The sequence below is a fragment of the Misgurnus anguillicaudatus genome, chromosome 23, assembly GCF_027580225.2.
Source record: "Misgurnus anguillicaudatus chromosome 23, ASM2758022v2, whole genome shotgun sequence".
Taxonomy (NCBI): domain Eukaryota; kingdom Metazoa; phylum Chordata; class Actinopteri; order Cypriniformes; family Cobitidae; genus Misgurnus; species Misgurnus anguillicaudatus.
This window is the reverse complement of record NC_073359.2, coordinates 9,408,641-9,427,935: the sequence shown is the minus strand read 5'-3', so window position 1 is coordinate 9,427,935 and position 19,295 is coordinate 9,408,641. Positions and strand designations below refer to the sequence as shown.

Below are 19,295 nucleotides of genomic sequence, written 5' to 3'. Positions count from 1 at the left end.
AGGGCAAGTGAAACCTGATCCACTGGCCCGACCAGGCCAGTATAAAAAATATTTGCGTTGAGCCCCGTAATATAAAATCAGATACACAAAGTAAGAGATTTACAGAGAATGTATGATTTATACCACCAGGTGGCAGTATGGGTCTGACAAATGGATCAAAATCTACTAAATTATGCTACATGCAATGGTTTAGTCTGTCAAAATCTACTGCAGAAATACTACTGATACTTAACATTTTTTTATACTTCCCCAGAAATCTAACTATTCAAAAGTTTGTCACCAGCAGGTAAAACATGCCTTTGGCAAACACTTTTTATTGTCAAAAACATAGGGAACACTTTCTGTGTCATTCTTTTGCAGTTAATAATCATGAGTCAGATGTGAGGTCTTGTGTGAAACTTGTAGGTAAAATTGACTTGGATTTGAACTAATCTGTGCTCGAAAAGCTCAACATTTTTATACAAAGTAATAATCTGTTTTGTGTTTAAAGGAGTAGTCCACTTAAAAGATGGGGCCCATTGACTTAACATAGTATTTTTACCTACTATGAAAAGTCAATGGACCCCATCTTTAAAGTGGACTACTCCTTTAAGTTCAACACAGCCCCTAAATACTAACTTAATAGGTGGGGAGATCCCAAAATGATTGGTGGGTCTCTGTGCTGTTTTTAACTGTGCACTGTGGACACTGAGGATTTAAGATGGACCTTAAATGCTGGAGGAATGCCTGCCTGAGTATCTGAAGCTGAACTTTGACATGCAGCCTTTTTAAGTAAGTATTAATGGTGGAGGGATGAACAAAAGGCAGACACCATCCACCCGGCACAAACAAAGTCTCCAGTTTAAGATCCATTACAGCAAATGTTCGGACTGCTAATTACAGCTAATTAAACTCATAAAAATGTATCATTCCTCAATTGACCCTAAATGCATTCATGCTTGAATTGCAACACTGTTTTAATATTGATGGAGTTAAAAAACTATAAGAGATGAATAAATAATCCAAACACAGAAAGCAAATATGATTTGTAAATGTTGACCTATTGATTTACATACAAACACACTGTAAATCAACACATATACTGCCTTATAGATTCTCTTTCTATTTCACAGGTGCATTCTCAATTAAATAATAATTTTCTGCTTGTTTACTCATAGAGGTAAAATATAAAAAGCAACAACAAATTCGCTATTTAGAAATATCAGACCGTAGTAGAAACCAGAAGTGGTGCAGATGAAACGATGGTTAATATTTGACTTTCGTCCTGGGAAACAAATTTAGCAAACATTTGTTATGTTTTGCAAGCAGCAGTCATTATCATTTTCAAAGAGCATGGCGTATGCTCGCATGTCAATCGTGTGATGTGTCAAATGATAATAAAATATAGTTAACGTCTATGGATCTGTTTGCTATAAACGTCAAATTTCTAAGCAATTTTCCATAAGGACAATGCACAACTTTTACACTTTCTGGGAGTTATTAAAAGATGGGGTTCATAGGCTGCGTCCATGTTTTACATTTTAACAGAAGATTATGAGTTGTAACTTTTATTTTGCTACAAAAAATTTAGTATGTAGGTTTACATGCTACACTCTCAGAAATAAAAGACCAAAAAGGTACATATCTATATCAAAAATTGTAGATATAAGGACCTTTTTATAAAGGTACCGTTCCAGTCACAACTTTTACCTGTAGTTTCTGTATATATTATTGTAATATATCAAAATATTATTTTATATTAGTGCCATTGTTTTGTCTCAAGATGCATCAGTGGTGTTTTTATAAGACACGTTTATAAAAGCTACTATGTCATATTTAACAAAGGTTTACTCCTGGTTTAATCTAAGCCTCCAACCAGGTCACTTTCAATCTAAATCCATAAAAGTTATTATACCCTTACACTACACCTAAACACTATAAAAACAGTAACACTTTACAATAATATTAGTTAACTACATTAGTTAAACAAAAAGTAATACGTTTACAGCATTATCTTACAATAATATTAGTTAACTAATTTAGTTAAACAAAAAGAAATACGTTTACAGCATTATCTTTGATAATGTTCATTTCAACATTTGCAAACTTGAGTATAGTTCAAAAGTTGTAGGCTCTCTGTTGACATTAGCTAAGGCACAATAGCAACGAACAATGCTTTAACATCATTAAATATTATTAAATTTAATAAAAACATATTCTGCATTAGTTTCTGTTAGCTAATGCATTAATATAACCGTAAAGTGTAACCCATAAAACTTTATTTAATGAATAAAAACAGGCAAGCCTAAATAGGTAAACAGTATTAGGCTACTGTTTACCTATTTAGGCTTGCCTGTTTTTATTCATTTAAACACGGTTACTACACAGATTTACTAAAAATGCGACCACCTCAGCAGTACCTTGATACAGTAGATTGTGGCTCTATTTTCGTATATCATACACAGGCCAAAGCTTTGTTTGGTCGCGTTGCCGTCTGTTTTTCCGTTTGTAATCGATGATCTGAGTTTTTAATGAGATGTAGGATATGCACGAGGCATGTTGGACTTGACAGCATCCGTCACCGGCGTCGAGTGTGCTGATACATCAAGGATACCAGCACCTTTACCCTGACAATACTGCAAAAACTCAGGAGGCCAATTAACACCTGAACAACGCAGCGCGAGCCCATTCCTCCCTCGCGAGCGACGCGGCGCGGCGGTGTTGATGTGCGCGTGGCGGAGAATGGGAAAGCGCGGGAAGCGCGCGCCTGAAGTTCTCCTCAGGGTAATTGTGGCGAGACCTCGGGCGAAATATGGCTGAGGCTATGCAGTTTTTCCTCTTTTCTCCCGGTATTTACATTTCTGTCTTGAGCGTTTCTCCCATTTTGATCAGATTTAAGTCACATGATTTAAATATTAAACGAACATCAGTGGGGTACTGAGGAAAATATTTATGTAAAGGTAAGGATGTTCGTCAAGGGAAGCATTTTCGCCTCAATTGATATTCTCTGGACTGATGGTTAATACATATTCAAATATAAAAAACATAATTAAATGAAATGAGGCATTAGTTAGTTTACCTATGCTATGCACTAAGATTTTTCTTTAAGTCTAAACTTTATTTTTTAAATTGCAGTATTTCAGACAATAATCTACAAAACCACCCTTACGAAAATTAATCATGGTTTTATTGTGGTAAAAGTGTAGTAACCATGGTTTTTTTGGTGTATTGATTACTATCAGCAAAACCATGGTTTTACTACACTAACAATGGTTTAACTACAGTTTTTGAAAACCATGGATGTCAAAACCATGGTTATTTTGTGGTAACCATGGTTTTACTACAGTAATCATGGTTTTTTGGTTTTAACTGTAGTAAAACCATGGTTAATTTTTCGTAAGGGCATTATTTGGTCCGATTATTATTATTTTATTTTGAAGCTAATATTGTCCTTACGAAAATTTACCATGGTTTATAGTAAAAGCGTAGTACCATTCTGCTGGATTTAGTTAGTTATTGATCCATTTGCATTACTACGCTTTTACTATAAATATGATTAAACTGTGGTTAATATAGTGAGACCATGGCATATTTGAGCTTACTATAATTTTACGATAAATACTATAACTAAACTAGTTAGTTACTGTAGTAAAACCATGTTTAATTTTGACATATAAGCCTCTGCATTGAGTAAATTACAGTACTGAGCAAGTATTACAGTACTAAGCATTATTGCCAAAAATGCCAACAATTAAAATTGTCATTTTTTGTCTATAGACGGTTTAAGCAGTAACAACATAAACAAGCGGCTGTCGTGGTCTGCACGTAACTTCCGGTAAACTCCGCTAAGAATAAATAACAACAAAGTTCTTTAAACGTAGTTTATTTATAACAAGCAAAAAAACAACACATAGATTATTTAAAGCATTTGTTATTTTCGACGAGGCATTTGTTCAAGAGATCAGGGGTGCGTTTCCCAAAAGCATCGTTGCTAACCTGTTAACAACTTAGTTGGTTGGCAATGGAAAATTGCATTGCAACCGACAAAGTTGCTAACTTAGTTAGCAACGATGCTTTTGGGAAACGCACCCGATAACAACTAGTCAGACCATTAAAAAACGAAACTAGAAGTAAAGTTTGGATCCAGACGTGTATCACGTCAGCACACATGCGTCCGATTAAACCGTCTATACCAAATACAATTGCTTCTTTCCTTTAATATCGCTATGAACCATAATGTGTTCATGCATATCATTAGATTTTATAAATATATCTTATAAAGTGTCTTGAAGTGGAAGTTTGATACCAGATACTGTTTCAATATCTGCCAGGTTCATGCAAATGTCCTCATCACAGCACTTTGCAGCGACGACAGAAACCTGAGAAATCGAAGTGACGGACCAGGACAGGTGAGACATTGTTTAGTTCGGTTGTCTTCTCTATTCTGAAATCAGACGTGGTGCGAGTTGACACGGAGGAGCCATTGTGTCCCATAAAAAGACATCTCAAGACCCTCTGCACTTTGGATAGAATGTAAATAAGATCTGGGGAATGTACTGGGAGAAGGGTATCGGAGGGGTGAGCGCCGGCAGCCGGGGTCGCCATCCATCACAGCAACTTGGGCCCAGTGCGGTGGACGAACTCGGCACAGGGAACAGAAACCCGAGCCACAACAAGACAAACACATGCTCCCTCCAAAATAACAATGGGCTCCTGTGACACACGCTGCCTGCTGTCAGAGCCTTATAGCGGGCTCACGACACCTGACATTGTTATATTGAGCGTGTAGTGTTACCAGAGCTGCAGTTAGAATAGGCCGGGCTGCTTTTAAGAAGGAACAAATGCCAAAGATAATCGCAAGTGACAACTTTAGGAGTCGATCTTGTGGTCTTTTAAGGCAGGAATATGTCATGTGGAACAACTTAGACGAATGACATACTGTATAAAGACAATGACAGCGGTCTATATATGTCAGATTGGGTGACAAGCCACTGAATATTTTAAACATCATTACAATTCACCTTTGTCTCAGCTTATGCGACAAAAATGGAACAGAAATACTGATATGTAACTAATTGAAAACTTGGCACAATGGAAAGTGCGAAGTGTATAACGATGCACAGAGTTTAAAAATAGGACACAAATCTAATGTTTCAGGTTATAAATAATATACAGCCTTTTCTAATTCATGCATTTGTTAACGCATTCATTCATAAATACAGGAGGGATCATTTGTATCCTCAGCCGCAGGGGACTGCGGTTAAACGGTTAGACTTTATACATATCATGCCTGTTGGTGTAATACAAAAACTTTGTGTATTATTTTATTTAAATAAATCTAGTACTAGATTTCCAACATGGCGCCAGTGTGTACGCACGCCGTAAATTCTGTCATCATTTGCGCAACCTTAAGTTCTTCCAAACAATTATAAATGTCTTTGTTTTGCACCATGTATATCCATAGTAGGAAAAATAATATTATGTAAGTAAATCGGTTTGGTTATTAACATTTTTCAAAACATAATAACTATTTTTTACAGGAACAACTTGAGGGGGAGTAAATGAGTAAATTTTCATTTTCTGTGAACTATCCCTTTAAAAAAATAACTTCATGATAAACAGGCCAAAATATTTGATAGACCTAAATTTAACGATGGACCAAGAATGGACAGAAGGTGGGCAGAATTGTATAGAGACACCCTAGCAACCACATGGCAACACCCTGGCATTGTGGCTGTGAGTTTTGCACAGACCATCACCACTCACTTTTTCTTTGGTAAATATAAAAATACAGCCTAGTGTATTAATAGTGTAGTTTGGTTTACAGGTCAACTTAAGCTAAAGGCCATGCTCCTGTAGCTCAATGAAATGCGTTAGCAATGCAAAGGTCATGGGTTCAATTCCAAGAGAACACACATATTGATATAGGGGTGGTTTCCCAGACAGGGATTAGCTTAAGCCAGGACTAGGCCTTATCTTAAATAGGAAATATAACTAGTTTTAACAAACATGCCTTACTAAAAACATTACTTGTGTCCATTTTGAGGCAAAACTGAGCAGACTGATCTGACAGAAAGTAGTGTTATAGTCACACAAAATTTGATACATTCATTCGGTCCATGGCACAAAATTCAGCTTTTTTCCGTGCCTTTGTCTTTTTTCGTGACAAATTTCTAAAAATAGTTTTTCGTGTGAAGTGCACGACTTTCTTTTTGTGGCGTTTTATTTATTGTTTTCTCACAGTTTTTTCCTAGTTTCTTACCATTATCGCTTGGGGTTGGGGTTAGAATCACTTTCTGTTACATTTTTAGACATCCTAACCCAAACCCCAACTTCAGGCAAGAATAGTTTTAAAAGCAGAAGAAAAACATGGAGAAACCAATACATAAAAGTACATCCTAACCCAAACCCCAAATCTAACCCCAAGGGACAATGATTTTAAAAAAAGGGAAAAAAAGAGAAAACAATTCACAAAATGACACAAAAAGAAGTTTGTGCCACAGGCACGAGAAACTATTCATAGAAATTCATGCAGGTGTCACGAAAAAGACATTGGTGCTTAAGGCACGGAAAAAAGCGGAATTTCGTGCCATGGACACAAATAAATGATACAATTTTGCGTGACTATAACAGGACTTTCCATGAGATCATGTTGTTGTTAAGATATGTCATTGCAAGTTGTTTTCAGGTTGGACAGCTCTTACATTTTTTTGAGTCTAGGACTAGTCTAATTCCTGTTCGGGAAACCGCCCGTATAAGTGCTATTTACAACGAATAGATAAATTATGTTAGCAACAAGCTATTGTTTAGCTAACTTGAGCACAAAACTGCATAATTTGTGGTACCAGAAAGTTGGCGATTCGAGTCTTACGGCCGGCTGGTTGCGACTGATGTTCCCCTGACCAAGGCACCCTATTCCCAGTTGCTCCCCAGGTGCTGCAGTGATAGCTGTCCACTGCTTATGTTCACCACTCACTGGGATAGGGGTCAAGTTTCGAGTATGGGCTACCATGTACTTGACAATCCAGTCACTTTAGATAAAATTTCTCTTTATATTCCATCTTTGTATTCACACTTTGTGCTCCGAAGTGCACCAATTTGTCAGAAGCTAGTTTGGATTTAGGCATTCCCTTGTTCTGTGACTCTGAATTGCCAAAACACCTCTCAAAATGCCACGGATGTGAAAAATGCATCGGAATGAATCGAAAGCAGTGTGTAAACGTGATTGACACAATGTGAGGTCGCATTAATTTTTTGTCGCAAAGTTCGAAGTCGCTTTGGATATAAGAATCTGTCAAATGCATACATGTAAATTCCTCTTGCTACAGCAGTTCTGAGCTCAGTCCAGCATTTGTTAAATTATCTTATTAAGGAGTTTTTGCATGTCAGTTAGGGTGCACTCACACTATCCAAACCAAATCGTGTCCAGCGCGTTTGACCCCCAAAGCCTGATTGGCTTAGTAGTGTGATCGCTCTGTATCTTTTGGTTAATCGCACCCTAGTCGGCTTGCAGAGGTGGGCTCGAGCCACTTGGGCTCAGGCGCAGAACGTGCAGTGTGATCGCAAATCGCGATGTTCAAAAGGAGAGACGTCAATTGCACAACCACCCACCTACACCTGCCTTTGTAAAAACCCTTTGATACGTGCAGCAAGGTTACATAAATGTCTGAGCTGTACACACGACCGATCAACTAAGCAATTTGATAGGCATGTGAGAGGGCTGTGTGTCATCGTGCACTAAACAACTCAGAATAAAAAACACAGACTTAACATTACGATGGGCTGCAGTGTAAAGAGAGCGCTTTACTTCCTGTTTTCTTTAAAACAAATGCATACTAATGACGAAAGCGTGCAAAGGCTCGGATCGCCTAAAGTACAGTGTGAGTGCGTGCTTCTGGGGGAGTACGGAGGTGGGACAATTGCGCTTGGGCAGTTTGGTTGGGTGTGAGTGCGCATTATACGTGTATGAACACAGTCAGAGCAACGTGAACGTGGTCGAGTTGCGCCAGTTTGTCCAGTTCTTTTAACGTGCTGTTGCATTTCTGCAATTGCTGTTACATGCAACAACATCAAACCCATATACCCGTACATACATGATCATTTTAGCTAGACTGTTTGGGTGTCTTCCAAGCAATTTCCCTGTTCATCCACCCCCATCATTCACATGTGTATGTGTGTGTGTTTGTTTTTGGGGGATGTTGGGGGAAGGTGCTTTAAGGTCCTCAGTGCTAAGCTGCTGAAGTCCTCACAGCTGCACCGTGAGACCGTAGATTTACAGGTGCCATTGACCCTTTCATCAGAGGAAGTCTACTCCACCGGCTGTTCCCCTCTGTATTCCTCTCTCTGTCCTGCTCCCTCTCGTTTTTGCCTATGTTGTTCCGTGGGGGAATCTTTGATGAATCCTCAGTTAGGGATGCCCACTCACCCGGTTACATATTTCTTAAGAGTCCTCTGAAGTTAGCGAAGTGAGTGAAAGTGCTTCCCGTTTCAGTCATCACCTGTCTTAATGTGAGCAGAACTGCAGTTCCAATTAAGCCACAAAGCTGTGTTGCGAAACACTTTCAGCAAGTATTAGTCTAATAAACAAGGGGTAGATTTGTGCAAAAAGTGAGAAGATGAAACAATGATCTGACTCTACAGGGAAATTTGAATATTAGACATAAATTATATTTGTTTATTTTTACAAATGGCACATAAAAAAATTAGTCCAATAAAAATCTTAAGGCTTATTCCAACATTTTCTTATTTATTGAATGTTTTGACTGTTTTTTTTTTCAGTGTTTTACTTCAAGATGTTACTTAAATGTAAAAACACAAAATGTCAAATTCTCTCTCATGTGTACATTGTTTTGGATAAAAATGCATTCTAAATGTGAACCTGGACCACAAAACCAGCCATAAGTACCATGGGTATATTTCTAGCAATATAGCCAACAATTATACTTTTATGGGTCAATTATGGATCAAAATTATAGATTTTTTCCATAAAAAATATTTTGTACATTTCCTACCAGAAATATATAAAAATGTATTTATCATTAGTAATATGTCTTCATTTTGGCAACTTTGAATGCGCTTTTCTTAAAAATTTTCAGATTCCAGATTTTCAAATACACTGAAAAAAATGATTCATTGAATTGAATCAATGTTTTTAAGGTAAGTGGTTGCAATCAATTTATTTAAGCTACATTTAAACAAAAGTTTTATATTTTATTTTACGTTACTAATTTTTTTTGTTTAAATGTAGCTTAAACAAATTGATTGCAACCACTTACCTTAAAAAAAATTATTAAATTCAATTAATCATTTTTTTCAGTGTAGTTGTATCTCGGCCAAATATTGTCCTCACAAACCATACATCGTTGGAAAGCTTATTCGTGTAACTTTCACAAAACTTTTTTATGTGTAAATCTCAATTTTAAAAAGACCAGGTCCAGGGTCACAAATGAATAAATGTAAATAAATCTATCAACAACAGTCGGAATTTTTTTCAAAATTACTATATTTTATACAAAATGGCAACACCTCATCTCGTACACATTTTACGTGGTGGCTTATTCGTATTAATTTGAACGACTACTTTGTATGTTTCTGTATGATTTGCTTTCAGTCCTGTGATGTTGGGTTTAGGGACTGGATTACACGTTAAAAAGAGCAAGTTGGATTAACTTAAAAAAATACTTAAATTGGTAATACCTAATTTTTTTAATTTACATTTTCTCCATTTAAGTTGAAAAAGTTTACACTTTTTAAGTGTTACCATTTGAAGTAATTTGTTTAAATAGATCCAACTTTCACTTTTTAGAGTGTAAAGCCTGGACTGTAGTCTGTTTTTTTGCGTGAACGTTAATGTACGTGCACGGTAAAAGTATGTGAACCCCTAAAAATTAACTGGTTTTCTACAATGATTTGCCATAAAATGTGATCTGATCCTCATCTAGGTCACAACAATAAACAAACACAATGTGCATAAACTGACAACACACAAATAATTATAGTTTCTTGTTTCCAGATTATTTTTGAAAACACTCATTAAACATTCACAGTGCTGGAGGAAAATGTAAGTGAACCCATAGATAAATTACTTTAATAAAGGACTATTTTCGGGGACTGCGTAATATCACTGCGCCTCATCGAGCCATGTTACAGCAGCAAAGTCGTTGATTATTACGCCAGAATAAGAGTATAGTTCTAGCCATATCTACCTAGAAAATCGCAACGTTTAATTTTCCGTCTGTCTTAGTACACAATGTAGCTACAGAAGAGTCAAGTTTTAAATAGGAAAAATATCGAAACTCTTTTTGAGCGCGATGCTAATGGTCCAATCAGATTCGGTGGATTGTGCTGAGCTATGCTAAAAGTGGTACCGCCAGACCCGCAGATCAGCCGAATGAATTCCAATACTGTAAAAATCTAATATTTAACTCTGGGGGAGCTGGGAAGTGAACCTATTTTCAAAAAAGTGGACTGTCCCTTTAAGACTGATAAGATGAACTCTGCTCAGCGGAATGGACGTGTGCACATTTATATATTTCAGTCTCATCTCAATGGCAAAATAATTAATCTGAGATTGTGCCTCAGTCTAAAACACATGTAGTAGAAGGATTAGCTTGTATCGATTGACCCCTTGAGGACGATGGAGAGTTGATTGGCAACCTCTGCCATTGACAAGCATGTTCTGAACATCAACTATCCATATGGAGAAATAGGTTGTTCCTCTTCATCTTCTCAATGGGATCAAGGTCCACTGACCCAGTGCCTATTTAAGAAAATTAATCTGTTGAATATCTAAACGCTATTAATGCAATGGGCTTTGGTTTAAATGGGACTGCATTTATTGATCAGAGGTCAAACCCTTGCCCTAGATTAAATGTCAAGTGCCAGAATTCTTGGACTACATTTTGCTTTATTCATGCATGATAATAGAACTGGCCTACATCTAAATAGATTTATATCTTCAAGCAATGTGATGCAAAAGTGAAAGGACCAATCACAACGAACCAATTCAAATTTAAAATAAGCATAAATCATTGCGTGTATTGTAATAGAAGGCTTATCTAACTGCTCATTTGTGACCCTGAACCACAAAACTAAGGGTACATTTTTTGAAATTGAGATTTATACATCATCTGCTTGGGTCAACTTAAAGGGACACGCCACTTTTTTTTTCCAGATCCCCAAGACTTAAACATTTGATTTTTGCTGTTTTGGAATCTATTCGGCTGATCTCTGGGTCTGGTGGTACCACTTTTAGCATATTTTAGCATAATCCATTGAATCTAATTAGATCATTAGCATCGCTCAAAAATAACAAAACTTGACCCTTGTCTAATTACATCGTGTACGAAGACCGACGGAAAATTAAAAGTTGCGATTATCTACGCCGATATGGATGATATTGCGCCTGCTGTACCCATGTTACGACAGCAAAGTCCTTGATTATTACGCCAGAATGAGAGTATAGTTCCTAGCCATATCTGCCTAGAAAATCACAACTTTTAATTTTCCGTCGGTCTTAGTAAACGATGTAACTACAGAAGAGTCAAGTTTTAAATAGGAAAAATATTGAAAGTCTTTGGTTATTTTTTTAGCGCAATGCTAATGGTCTAATCAGATTCAATGAATTATGCTAAGCTATACCCAGATAGCAAAAAATAGCAATGAGTCGGCGGACCACCGGCGGTGCTCTGGCGGCAGTAAGCGTCATAAGGGCGTAATCGCAAACAGGTCTGACGGCGGACCGCCGCGGCAGGCCTTTTTGCATAAATTAAGCAGTCGGTCCACCGGCAGCATGCTGGCAGCATCTCGCAACAAATGAGAGTGACGTATTCGGCGGCAAAATTTTCATCCCCGCCAGCGGGACGCACCTATAGCCGACAGCTTGGTGCTGGCGGCATAGAAGCCATGCGGATATTTTTTGATATCTGGGTACTTAAAGTGGTACCGCCAGACGCAGAGATCGGCTGAATGGATTCCAAAACGGTACAACTCAATTGTTTAACTCTAGGGGAGCTGGAAAATAAGCCTATTTTCAAAGAAAGTGGAATGTCCCTTTTAGCTCCAGGCCATGCTCCTAAAATGCTAAAATGCTTTAGCAATGCAAATGTCATGGTTCAATTCCAGAAAACACACCTACTGATAAAAAGGTATAGTAAAGATCTTTGCACATTGTAGTCTGAAATTTTTGTGTGCATTTTTTTGCATTCGTCATCCTACACATTTGTCACAAACAGAAACCTTGCACACTGAATTTGTTGCGAAAAAATCCGCAAAATAATTCGAAATGGAGTCTTCATAGCATTAGCGCTTTTTATAACGACAAACATCCTAGCTAAAGGTTGCAAAAAATTTAAATAATGAAAAAATCGTCAAAAATAAAGTGCACATATTACAAATTATAAATACATTTTTTATATATTTACGGCAGGACATTTACAAAATACCTTCATGGGACATGTTCTTCACTTAAAGAGCACCTATTTCATTGCTTAAAAACGAGGTTATTTTGTGTATTTGGTGTAATACAATGTGTTCGCGTGGTTTATTTTCCAAACCGTACATTTTTGTAGCGCCAGATTTCACTCTCTTCCTGAAACGCGCGGATTTGAAAGCTCTCTGTACATTGTGATTGGCCTGAATTCCTCTGACATCAGCCAGAAACGTGATGCTCCTTACCATGTTTAAAAGATTTGGTCACAATGCAATGCTAACAGGAGTTAACTTACAGGCTGTGAGTCTGAAGCGGGAGGAATTATGATAATGTCGGTCTTGTCTACATCACCAATCATCACCAAAACTGTTGCCTACAATCTGTGTGTTTGTTGTAGTCCAAGAAAGAGATTTACGTTGGAGACGATAACTCAGGTCATTGTTTACTTTGGAGTTTGTACCTTTGGCATATCATTAACATGTACTAATACACACACTGCAAAAAAAATATTTTCAAGAAAAAGGTTCTTAGCACTTTTGTCCTGCTTTTCAGCAAAACCATCCAAAAATTCTGAAATCAAGATGCTTTTTCTTGATGAGCAAAACGACCCAAGAAAATAAGTCTAGTTTTTAGACCAAAAATATCAAATTTAAGTGATTTTTGTTCATAAAACAAGCAAAAAAAAATTGCCAATGGGGTAGGCCAAAAAATCTTGAACATTTTTCTAAAACACTAAATTCAAGAAAAATTTGATATTTTTGGTTTAAAAACTAGACTTATTTTCTTGGGTCGTTTAGCTAATCAAGAAAAAGCATCTTAATTTAAGAATTTTTTGATATTTTTACTGAAAACAAAACAAAAATACTTTTTTCTTGTAAATCATTTTTTGCAGTGTACAAAGCAAATTTAAAAACGTAAATCGAACAATAGGCGCTCTTTTATATGCTTTAATAATTTTGACCCATACAATGTTTTGTTGGCTATTGCTACAAATATATTCGTGCTACTTATGACTTTGTGGTCCAGGGTTACACGTTTTTGATTTGCACTATATGTGTGTATTGAATATGGTTTAATCGCATTGCAAACAGCTACACTCTTAATACACAGTTTTTGTGGTGATGATACTTGTCCCGATCCCAAACCCACATCATTAGAATCAATTAAATGCAATAATGGCAAACATGACAAGGCGCCTTCAGCGCGTTAACTCTTGTTATGGTAACAAGGGACAGAAAAGGAAGCTTTGACTTCCCTATTAAGAAAGAGACACATATTAAATGAGTAGGAAAGCCCAGTCATGCATTGGGAATTCAATGCCGGCCATTACCGCAGTGATGAGCCAAGCCTAATGGAGCAAAGCTTAAAATATGCTCATCTGAATAAAGAGGCGGAACTAACGTCTGCTTTTTTCTTTACTAAAGTGCCCATAATGGTTACATCAAATATCTATTACCTGTACTAGCTACTTAAAGGTAACCAAATGTGACAGAGGATTATGCCCACCATTTAAGATTTAATGCAGGCGATATTCAATGGAGGACAATTCGTCTGGCAAAATGGTATGAACACAAAAACAGAAATAGTGACGAATGCACAATTTATAAATTTAGCTTGTCCTTCAATTATATAACAACTGAATCCCTTTGAAAAACAGAAAAAAATGCACATAAACATGCTTTTTATCTGTCAGACAAGATGGCACAGCCTTTCTCTCTGAACTCATAACAGTCCTCTGAAGCCCTTTCCTGGCAAACAGCGCGCTACACAACACCTTTCCTTTCCCTCGTAACGTTCACTCACAATGCAGGGATGGGGCAAGCGCCGGACCCTCAGGATAGGACGTAACATTCTCAACACTTCCTCCAGCTTCGTCCAAGAGAAGTCATTTTCCGTGTTTTAAAGAGCGGGATGACGGGGAGGGGTGAGACTGAAAACAAACGGACCTGCTCGGACGCTTTGATCTTCATTTCCTGCCAATTATTTACGTCTGTTTCTCACGAATCTTTTTTTCGTCCTCTTGCGCTTGATTGCTGCTCTTTTCACCCTTAAACACAATATGTTTTCTCTTTAAAGGTTTCTGTCAGGAAGCTATAAAGACACCTCGGTGGCTTGTGTTATTTGCTTAAAATATGACGCAGCGCCCTGTAGTTTATTTTAATTAGTTTAACACACACTAAAACAATACAACAACAAAAATGGTGCATTTTTAAATGCGCTAATTGCAAATATAACACTAATCTAATAATATTAACAAAGCGAGTAAATATTTAGCATTCTGGCAGGTTTCCAAACTATCATGTCAACATGTTTGTCATATTCATACCTTCTTATTAGCATCCAAGATGCTTTGCTTATTAAAAAACGAACGTGCGCTATAAAGCCTTTGTTGTGTGTTTCTGCTGAAGTTTGCTGAAAGCTCATCGGGTGGGGGGGTATAAAAAAATGATAAAGGGGCAGGGCAATGGGTAGCAGGACCTCCAGAGAGGGGCCATTAATCTGAGGCCTCTACTCGCACCCGCAGCCTGACCACAGACCCGTTCCCTTGACCCGCGCAGTGCAGCGTTCTGCTGAAAAGGCAGGAGGTAAAATGGCCATTTTCAAGAAAAACAAGACCGATTCTGGCCTGTGTTGCTGGAGCAAAGCAAAAGGATGTCATTTAAGACCCCTACTGCTGAGGGTCACTCCTTAACTTTTTTTTAAGTCTCCAGCCAAAGCTAAACTTAGATGTGTGCTTTCTGGCTATTGTTGACAAGTGTGAATTTATATTATTTATTTTTTATATTTGCATTAATATCTTGGTTACTATTGCTCAGCTTGATGAACACTAAGGTCATTGATAGCACTGCAAAAAATGACTTTCTTACTTAGTATTTTTGTCTTGTTTTCAATAGAAATTATTAAATTAAGATGCTTTTTCTTGATGAGCATAATGACCTATAAGAAAATAAGTCTAGTTTTTAAAGAAAAAATGTACATTTTAAGTGAATTTGTGCTTTAAACAAGCAAAAATATCTGCCAATATCTTTTTTCTTAAACACTTAATTCAAGCAAAATTTTCTCACCCCATTGGCAGATAATTTTGCTGGTTTTAAGCACAGATTTACTTAAATTGTATATGTTTTGTCTAAAAACTAGACTTTTTTTCTTTGGTCATTTTGCTCATCAAGAAAATACATTTTGATTTAAGAATTTTTTAAAATTTGTACTGAAAACAAAAATACTAAGTACGAAAGTCATTTTTTTGCATTGAGAGTACATACACTGCAACAAATGACTTTCCTACCTAGTATTATTGTCTTGTTTTCAGTACAAATATCTAAAATTCTAAAATCAAGATGAATTTTTTTATAGGCAAATTAACCTAAGAAAATAAATCTAGTTTTTAGACCAAGAATATAAAATTTAAATTAATCTGTGCTTAAAAGAAGCAATAAATAAATCTGCCCATGCGGTAGAAAAAAAAATATTGAATTAAGTGTTTAAGAAACAAAAACAAGATTTTTTTGCTTGTTTTAAGCACAAATTCACTATTTTTTGTCTAAAAAATAGACTTATTTTCGTAGGTAATTTTAATCATCAAGAAAATACATCCTGATTTAAGAATCTTGATATATTTGTACTGAAAACAAGACAAAAATACGTCAAGAAAGTCATTTTTGCAGTGTATGAGATGCAAAAGCCACTAAATGCCACCTTTGTCAAAAATGAGATAATGATATTAACCAAATGCTCTCTGCACGTATTATACATTCTTACAATACTTCCGCTTTAAATCTGCATAAACCCAAAATAAATTCAGAAATACTGGTTTGTTGGCAGAAACCATTAAGGGTCTGATCAAAAATAATAATTTACAAGAAAACATGTATATATATTTACATGTATATTTTACAGTATATTCAAATGAAAAGGTAAATTGTCACAATGTGAGATACCAGTGGCGGCTCGTGACTGTTCTTTCGAGGGGTGCAAATTCATTTTGTTCAGAGTGTCATGTGTGTTGCTCGTGTTTTTAAAATATGTGTTTGTTGCGTCATGTCAACCATGTGCATCACGTGTTTTGTCAAAATAAGTGCCTGCTGCACATGCGTCAAAACCGTTTATGATAAGAGACGCTCACGTTCACAAAATACGCGCAAGACACTCCCTTAACAGTAACTAACAAAACATGCGAAAATCTGGCAAACGCAAGCGTCTCTTTTATCCGTAAACCCTTTAGGCGCGTCTGCAGCAGGCACTTATTTTGACAAGACACGTGCACATAGGTTCACTCGACGCGCAGGACACATATTTTTAAATTACGAACCACACACATGACGGACAACATATGTTGTGATGAACTTCGCATCAGATACATTTTCGTATTTATGCTCATATTTATTTAGAGATGAGTATAGTAATTAAACACGCCTGGTTAGTGTTGTACTTTAGGACAGTCTTGGTCTCGAGATTTTTTTGATGGTCTTGGTCTCGAGTGCATTAGTACTCGTTTTTTTCTTAGTCGTAGACTAAGAGGACTCTGGATTTATTATAACTGTTGGGATGTCACTGAATTGCAGGTGCATTGTCTACATCAGTGGTTCTCAAACTTTTTCAGCATGCGGCCCCCTTTGTGTACGGTGCATTTCTTCGCGGCCCCCCCAAAGAAAATTTATGACAAAAAACAGTTCTAAAACTTCACATTTTAATTAAACAAAACATTAAATTATACAAAGTAGTGCTTTTAATTACACAGAAATCATGATAAATTAATATAATTTATAAAATGTCATAAAACTGGGGCCCCCCTGGCATCATCTCGTGGTCCCCCTGGGGGCCCCGGACCCCAGTTTTAGAACCACTGGTCTACATTATTGTCTACATGTTGGTTTCGTCCTGCCTTGGTCTTGTCTCCGTTTAAACCATTCAAAGTCTGGTAATGCGATGCTTTTGGTCTTTATGTGGTCATGGTTTAGGTGGACTACAATACTAGGTAAACTGGATTAACACTCATAAAGTGTTTGTATATGAGTATAGGAGTATGATATATAATCATATATTTATTTATTATAGTTTTATTTATATTAATACTTAATATGTTCCTCTGCACAATATTCACTGAATGCAAAACCATTAACTCTTTAGATACAACCCCCAAATCCAATCACCAGTCATCAATCAACATATTAAACCCTCATTCAATCATTCTTTCCGCTCTTATTAGCATGTTATGCCTATTCCTGCAGATGATCTGTACTGTTTTAGGGGGATGGGGTCTGGGACTGTAGTCCTTGGTCTACAGATGAAAGGCCTGTGGGGGCACCGGGCCACATCAGCGTAGACGGAGGCTGGCCATCGCGTGTTTGGAGGGAGCAGTTGGGAGTTTGATGACAGAACGGTCTTTGGGAATTTAAGGGTAGCTTGGAGTGCGCTTTTCCCTTTGGATGACAGCTCCAGGAAGGAAGGGTTTTCTTTTCAAAGGCACTGGCTTTATTTATATTACACATTTTCATCGAAGGAGTCTTTCAAAGGGAAAAGTCTTTTTTGCTTTTTCCCTGCGTTCGTGTTTTATCACCAAGCGCGTGTTTGTTTCCGGACGTTCTTTTTTATAAACTTGTACGCCAAGAAACCCAATCCTACGAATTTAAGCATTCAATGCATTATGGGATATTCATATTGTTTTATTATGCTAATTAAAAAAAACATAAATTATGTCTGATGATGCATTGCTGATAATGTTGATGATGATTCAAAGCATGCATTCCCTTCAAAACACTTGGGCCACCAGTAAACACTGATTAGCTCTAGAAACACCCCGTCACTGATCTCCAAACAGCCCATTCGTCATTAGTCATTATTAGTCCAGGACAGCAAAAGATAAATGAGCTGTCTATCAGGAGCCACATCATTTAAGACTGTATCATTGTTGACAAACAGTAGTGTCAAGTGACCACTGGCCCCTGCGAGGGACTCGCACTCCCCCTGGACCAAACCACTCAAGAGGGAGAGAAAATCAAAAAGAGAGGGCGTTCACCTGTTACCCTACCTGTCAGTTAAATAAAGTGTGGAAAGATGCCACGGCTGGGGCCTGATAAGTTACTGTGCTCCTAATAACGGATGGCATTTCTTTGTTGTCCTGCTAAGATTGATGAGCAAGAGTATGTACAGTAATTAAACCCTTCAGCTCAAGAGGAAGTGAGGTCAGAGGAAATGAAAAAAATATGTTTTTTTTTTTTGTTACTGTTCATAATTGAGTAAATTGTGAATATTTTCTCGCCTGGTGTATGATAGACGCCACAAAATTCTATTTTTCACAAGGTGGCAAATTTACTAAGTGGCGAAAGAGGTGAATTGCACTGAAATGTAAGATTATAAGAAAAATAAGAAAAAAGCCCCCTTAATCTTCTTAATCTTCAATATCACTGGGGTGAAAGCAGATCAAACTAAAATATATAAATTAGATTGTAAGAAATCATCTGAATTAGTCCCCTTGTAATATAGTTACGAATTGCCATGCGATTGTGTTAAAAGATTTGTGTAACAATAAGATAATTAGATTTTTTTTCTAGGGCTGTCAAACGATTAATCACATACAAAATGAAAGTTTGTGTTTCCATACTACAGTATATGTGTGTGTCCTGAATATTTTCAAACTTGGGTGAAGACGCGTTTGAGGCAAATACTGCGTGTTTTCGCGGCAAACGTGCCGCCCATATCGTGTCATTCGCATCGCATATGTTCTTTAAAGGCTCTCTAAGCGAATAATGTGCAACGTCACTTCCTGTTGATGTTTGAACTGTTTTCAAACAAACGGAGCGTAGCTAACGCCTCCCCCTCCCTCTCCCGTCCGTGCTTTCATGAACGCGCCCAACCCCCACCCCCAAATCCTTCTTGTCGTTTATTG

The 19,295-nt window shown here is 37.1% G+C and overlaps 1 protein-coding gene and 1 long non-coding RNA gene across 2 annotated transcripts in view; one reads left to right on the top strand and one right to left on the bottom strand.

Annotated features, from left to right (window-relative positions):
- Positions 1–2,703, bottom strand: part of LOC141359331 (uncharacterized) — a 183,745-nt gene extending 181,042 nt beyond the window's left edge. The window contains exon 1 of the long non-coding RNA XR_012365754.1: positions 2,400–2,703. This is a non-coding gene — a long non-coding RNA (uncharacterized lncRNA). The remainder of the gene's footprint in view (positions 1–2,399) is intronic.
- Positions 2,704–2,767: 64 nt separating this feature from the next.
- The window catches only part of nr5a2 (nuclear receptor subfamily 5, group A, member 2), a 135,899-nt gene continuing 119,371 nt past the window's right edge, over positions 2,768–19,295 (top strand). The window contains exons 1-2 of the mRNA XM_055217298.2: positions 2,768–2,939; positions 4,311–4,388. The gene's annotated coding sequence lies outside the window, so the exon portion shown is untranslated. The remainder of the gene's footprint in view (positions 2,940–4,310; positions 4,389–19,295) is intronic.